The following is a 5,926-nucleotide window of genomic DNA, read 5'->3' as shown; positions in this document are numbered from 1 at the left end:
CCAGGACTCTTGTCCCCCTCCCTGTCCCCACAGGTGCCCTATGCCCAGGGCTGTGGGGACAGCGGCCGCCTGCTGGGCTGGTTCCATGGCAGCATCAGTTTTGTCCACCTCCGTGTCACAGTGAGACCAGGGGACACTGTCGACCCCACTGGGGGCTGGAGAGGGCCCCCCAGACTCAGCTGTGTTTTGTAAAGTCTCCTTTCAAGAGCACAAAACTGCATTTTTTGTTTCCAAAGCTTCTATTTCAGACTCCAAAAAGGCATTTTTAAGATTAAGCCAGTCAGTTTTAGGGTCCAAGATGCATCTTGGATGTCAAAACCTTAATTTTTATGGTCCAAACCCCTCTTTTAGGGACCAAATTATCATGCATTTGAACCCAAAGCCTCATTTTTAGGTACAAACCCTCATTTACAAGTTCCAAAGCCCATTTTAAGATTCAAAGACCCATTGTCAAGCTCTAAACAAGCATTTTTAGGATCCAGCCAGTCATTTTTAGAGTCCAAGCCACATCTTGACTGTCCAAAGCGAGAGCGAGTGGCCCACACGCATGTCCAGATGGGCCTCCAGGTGGGCCCCGGGGTGTCTGGGCAGCAGCCGGGCAGCGGCGTGGCAACATGACGATGTGCAGTGCGGTGTCGCGGCAACGTGACGATGCAACAATGTGCGTCTGCTCTCTAGAGCCGCTTGCTGGGAGACTGGCTGTGGTGGCCGCAGCTGGGTGCCTCTGGAGCGAGAGGTGGCAGCGCAGGGTCACAGCTCCAGGAGAGCTCTTGCAAGGAGCCATGGAGCACCGTCTCACTGCTGGCGTCCCAAAGGTGGACACACTGCTGAGCACAGTGGGGAGGAGGGGAGAGGTGAGCAACGGGCCGATGGAGAGGGCTCAGCCCGGGAGCCGGGGACACGTGGGGCTGCTCTGGGGCCTCGGGACGTGTGTGGGGAGCTGGGAGGGATGGAAAGGTGGTGGTGCTGGGCAGAGTTGCGGGGAGTCGTGCCTCTCTGCCCAGCATGGCTCACGGCTAAGCAGGTGGCAGGGGTTGCTGCGACAGGAGGCGGATGTGGGTTGAGGAGAGGATGGGAGTTGTGGGGCCGGGGGCGAGGAAGCAGAGAGCAGCTTTTGACGGGGCTTGCTCTTGGCGCTGCCCCTGGTGGGAGTCTTGCGAGAGCCTTTCTAGCAAGTGCCGTGCAGGAGGCTTATGGAGATAGTGCCTGAGCGCCCCTGAGTGTGTGTCTCTTTCTAGCTCGGGAGCAGGAGACAGCCACTGGCAGAAGGACCTACAGCGTTGCTGGACCTCCCGCTCGGGGTCAAGGTCCCCGTGCTGTCTGGCTCCAAGCCTGTCTTCTGCAGGACAAAGCTGGGGGAAAAGGTAAAGGAAGTGGAAAGGGGTAGAAAAGCTCTCCTCTTTGACAGAGTCCCCCTGTCCTTCCCCCTTGTGGCCAGCTGCTCTACAGTGGGCGCTGCAGCCCTTCAACGTGGCAGCGCAGGGGAGGAGAGGGGAGCTCCTGGCTCCCTGGCACAGAGACAAAAAGGAGGACTTGCCAGTTTTCTGGGTTGGTTTCTGGCACCGTGCCAATGCGCGGCCGGGGCCCTGCCTGCAGCAGGCGTCTGTGTGTCCAGGTGCTGGGGCAATGTGCCCTTCTGGCTCATCCAGCAGCATTGAGCCGGGCCCCGGGGCACACTTGAGGGAGAATCATAGAATCATAGAATTGCCTAGCTTGGAAGGGACCTTTCAGATCATCTAGTCCAACCATCAGCCTAACTCTAAGAAAAACCATCATTAAACCAAAGGTCTCTCAGCACTCTGTCTACCCGTCTTTTAATTACCTCCAGGGATGGTGCCTCAGCCACTTCCCTGTGCAGCCTGTTCCAATGCCTGAAAAACCTTTCAGGGGAAAGATTGTTCCTAATATCCAGTCTAAACCTCTGCCGAGGCAACTCACAGCCGTTTCCTCTTCTCCTGTTGCTTGTTACTTGGGAGAAGAGACCGACCCCCACCTCTGTACACCCTCCTTTCAGGGAGTTGCAGAGAGCGAGAAGGTCTCCCCTCAGCCTCCTTGTCTCCAGGCTAAACAGCCCCAGCTCCCTCAGCTGCTCCTCATCAGACTTGTTCTCCAGACTCCTCACCAGCTTCATTGCTCTTCTCTGGACCTGCTCCAGCCCCTCAATGTCTTTTTTGTGGTGAGGGGCGCAAAACTGGACACAGCCTCTTCTGGGTCGGTTGGGTTGGATTCTGGGTTGGATTTGGGGTTTTTTGATTTGGATTTTGGATGGATTTTGAGTTTTTTGGACTGGATTTTTGGGGTTGGATTTTTGGACCGGTATTTTTGTGGTTGGTTTTTGGGGGTTGGGTTTTTGGGGTTGGGTTTTTTTGGGGATGGATTTTGGGTTTAATGAGTTGGATTTTGGGTTTGATTGTGGGTCGGTCAGGTCGATTTTTTAGGGTTGGATTCTTTGCCTTGGATTTTCACCTCTGTGCTGGCGTGTCAGGCAGCCATTGTGACGTGACGGTGGCAGGGCCAGCACTGAGTGTCTGGCGGTGGTGGCATGGCAACCGCTGATGTGCTGCCCGCAGTGGTGGGGCTGCCATCGGCAGGGACATCTTCAAGCAGATCAGGTTCCCCCAACGCCGTCCAAGCTGGCCTTGAGCACTGGGATTTTGGGTCGGTTGGGTTTGAAGTTGGAGTGGGGTTTTTTTTAATGGTTGGATTTTGGCTTGGATTTTGGAATTTTTGGGTTTTACCTTTTTTGGCTTGGATTTTTTGGGCTTGGATTTTTTGGGGTGGATTTGGGGTTTTTTTCAGTTAGATTTTGGGTTGGATTTGGCGTTTTTTGGGTTGGATTTTTTGGGTTAGAAATTTCGAGTTGGTTGGGTTGAATCCTGCCCAGCCCCATCCTTGGCTATTGAGCCATGAAGGAAGATGCAAAAGGGCTCAGCAAGCGTGAACATCGTACGGCTGGGGCTGCTCGGCACTATGACCAGCCCGGCCAGTGCAGGGTCTTTCCATGGCCACAGGGCACCGCAGCCCCCTCCTTCTACAGAGCAGCACCGCCAGCTCGGGGCCCTGCAGGGCGCATGAGGAGGCAACCATGAACGGCCAGCCAGGCCAGCAGAGACACACTCACCTGGGGAAAGGCTCTCTGGGGAGAAGGGGTGTCTCTGGAGAAGAGCAAGGGAGCATTTGTTTGCCTGCAGGGAGGAATCCGTGAGAAAGAGAAACTCTTTCTGCAGGCACACGCCTGGGGCAGGCTGCTCTGTCGCTGGGCCAGGGTGCTTGATCTGGCCTGGGGAGAGGGGCTGGAACTGGGGGAGCTCAGGCAGTCTGTGGTGGGGATCTCCTGGACTTGAGACCAGGGATCACGAAGTTTCACTAACCTCCTTTTCCTCCTGCTGTGTTCAGCCTCCAGCCCAGGGGCTCATGGGGAAACAGAGACCCCTCTCTGCCCCCCAGCAGCTGCTGAGCCCTGTAGAGGGGCTGTGGGGTGAGCTCCCCAAGTGTTGCTTCACCCTGTGGTGGGCTCTGCCATGGGGACAGCCCAGAATGGGCTGCTCTGCTGGTCTGGGTTCAGCTGGGTGAGGGCGAGGGAGGTGAGGAGAGCTGGCCTGGACTGCAAAGTGACCAGGAGAGAAAAAAACCAAAGAGCATTAGCTGGGCGGTGTGACCATGCAGGGTGAGGACACGCTCCCGTGGGTGTGCAGTGCAGAGCCAGGTGTCCATGAAGGGAGCGGAGACACGTAGGTGCAGGAGAAAGGAGGCTGCTGTGTGCCCTTGGTGGCATGAACAGACCAGGAAGGTGTCCGGGACATTCATCACCCCAGCATGTCCCATAGGCCATTGCCAGCACCTGCCACTCGCCCCAGGTAATGGGTGAGGTTTGCTGGTCTCAGCGCCTTTGTCGGGGGAACACCCCACCGTGCCCAGTCTCTCTACTTGCCCAGACCTTGGTTGACCCCACAGCAGGACTGTCTGCGACCCTCCGTGTGGGACACGGCTGGGGCTGGGAAGCGGTCAGGCGCTGAGGGTGCTGTCAGTGCAGGAGGGCAGACATGGACTGAGCACTGAGGGCTCTCAGGGCATTTTGCCCTGGTGATCTCTCCCCACCCCTGAACCGATGCATCCCACGGGGATCCTGCACAGTGGGACCGAGCGTGGGGCTGGGGCTGGGTATGGAGAGGGCACTGGTATGGGCCACAAAGCAGGTGTCCAGGAGGTGAAAGTAAGGACGGGTTACAGAAAAGTACTTGGCATTTATTGTCTGTGTTGCACAAGAATGTTTTTAGGAAAGGCAAAGCTCACCTGGAGCTGATGGTTGCAAGGCAGTCTTGATGCCCTCCCCTCTGCCCCTAATTTTGCTCTGGTCACCCCCAGAGTAGACAGTACTGGCCACTCTTCTTGTTCAGCAGTCTCTAGGGCCAGTTGGATGGCTTTCACTTCTGCAAACTGCCTTCACACCCTTTCTCCTTCCGTGGCTTCAGCAACTTTTTGTGTGGGACTCCACACCACAGCTTCCGATGGTTTCCTACAACACGACAGGATCTTCAGTGAACGGAGCATAACACCTTTCATCAGTAGATGACAACTCATTGTATGAGGGTGCCACCTGGGCAGGAGCCACCTCCTCATGAGATGCTCCAAAATCTATGCCCTCTGGACAGTCCGTAATCTCTTCAAGGATTCCTGGAGGTTTGGTTTCCCTGGTCGAGCTCACTGTGTGATCAGCACTACCCGCTTAGTCCATGTAGCGTCAGTCGCGTGATGTGTGGAAGGGATATCCAGTGTAGCACAGGCAACTGCTGTGCCAGGAGGAGCCATGCTTGCCCATCAACAACTTCTGAAGTGGCTCAAACCCCCTCATACGCTGTCAGGATCTCTTTTTCGGTTGGGGTGTTGAGGGCTTCCGATCCTCAATACCCTCATGTCCAAAGCCTAGAGGTTGACCTCAGGTTTCTCCCGATGATTTCTGCCAGAGGCTCCAGGTGAGACCACGTGCCCCAGCTGCACTGTAGAGACCATTACGCACGGCTGGTCCTGTCTGGACAGACCCAAGAGCTACCACACGAGCTATCTCCTGTTTGATCTGCTCAAAGGGTTGCTGTTGCTCAAGGCCACACTCAGAATAGATCTTCTTTCAGGTTACTCCATAGAGAGGGCTCACAAGCTGATTATAACCTGGAATATGCATTCTCCAGCATCCCACAAGGCCTAAGAAAGCTTGTGCTTCCTTCTTCTTAGCTGGTGGAGACATGGTTGCAATCTTGTTGACCGCATCCGTAGGGACATGACGGCATCCATCCTGCCATTTTATTCCCAAGAACTGAATCTTCTCTGCAAGTCCCTTGACCTTGCTTCTTTTATGGCAAAACCAGCTTTCAGAAGAATCTGAATTGCTCTTTTCCCCTTTTCAAACACTTCTGCTTTGTTGCCCCACATGATGAGATCATGGATGTATTGTACATGTTCAGGAGTATCACGCTGTTCCAGTGCAGTTTGGATTAGTCCATGGCAAACTGTAGGATAGTCGATTACAGAATCACAGAATGGTAGGGGTTGGAAGGGACCTCTGGAGATCACGTAGTTCAACCCCCCTGCCGGAGCAGGTTCATCTAGAGCACGTTGCACAGGAATGCGTCCAGGCGGGTTTTGAAAGTCTCCAGAGAAGGAGAGTCCACCACGTCTCTGGGCAGCCTGTTCCAGTGCTCTGCCACCCTCAAAGTCAAGAAGTTCCTCCTCATGTTTGGATGGAACTTCTTATGTTCAAGTACCTCTTGTCCTGTCACTGGGGGCATTCCAGGTGCATTGGACACCACGTGAAAGCAAACTGTGGCCTGCACCCTGCTGCCAAAGGGATTGAAAAGAAGAATGCATTGGCAATGTCAGATGTAGCACACCACTTGGCTGCCTTTGGCACCAGTTCATATTGGAACTTCCA

Source organism: Rissa tridactyla, unplaced genomic scaffold (assembly GCF_028500815.1).
Source record: "Rissa tridactyla isolate bRisTri1 unplaced genomic scaffold, bRisTri1.patW.cur.20221130 scaffold_29, whole genome shotgun sequence".
In the NCBI taxonomy this organism is placed as follows: domain Eukaryota; kingdom Metazoa; phylum Chordata; class Aves; order Charadriiformes; family Laridae; genus Rissa; species Rissa tridactyla.
This window is presented reverse-complemented; position numbering follows the sequence as displayed.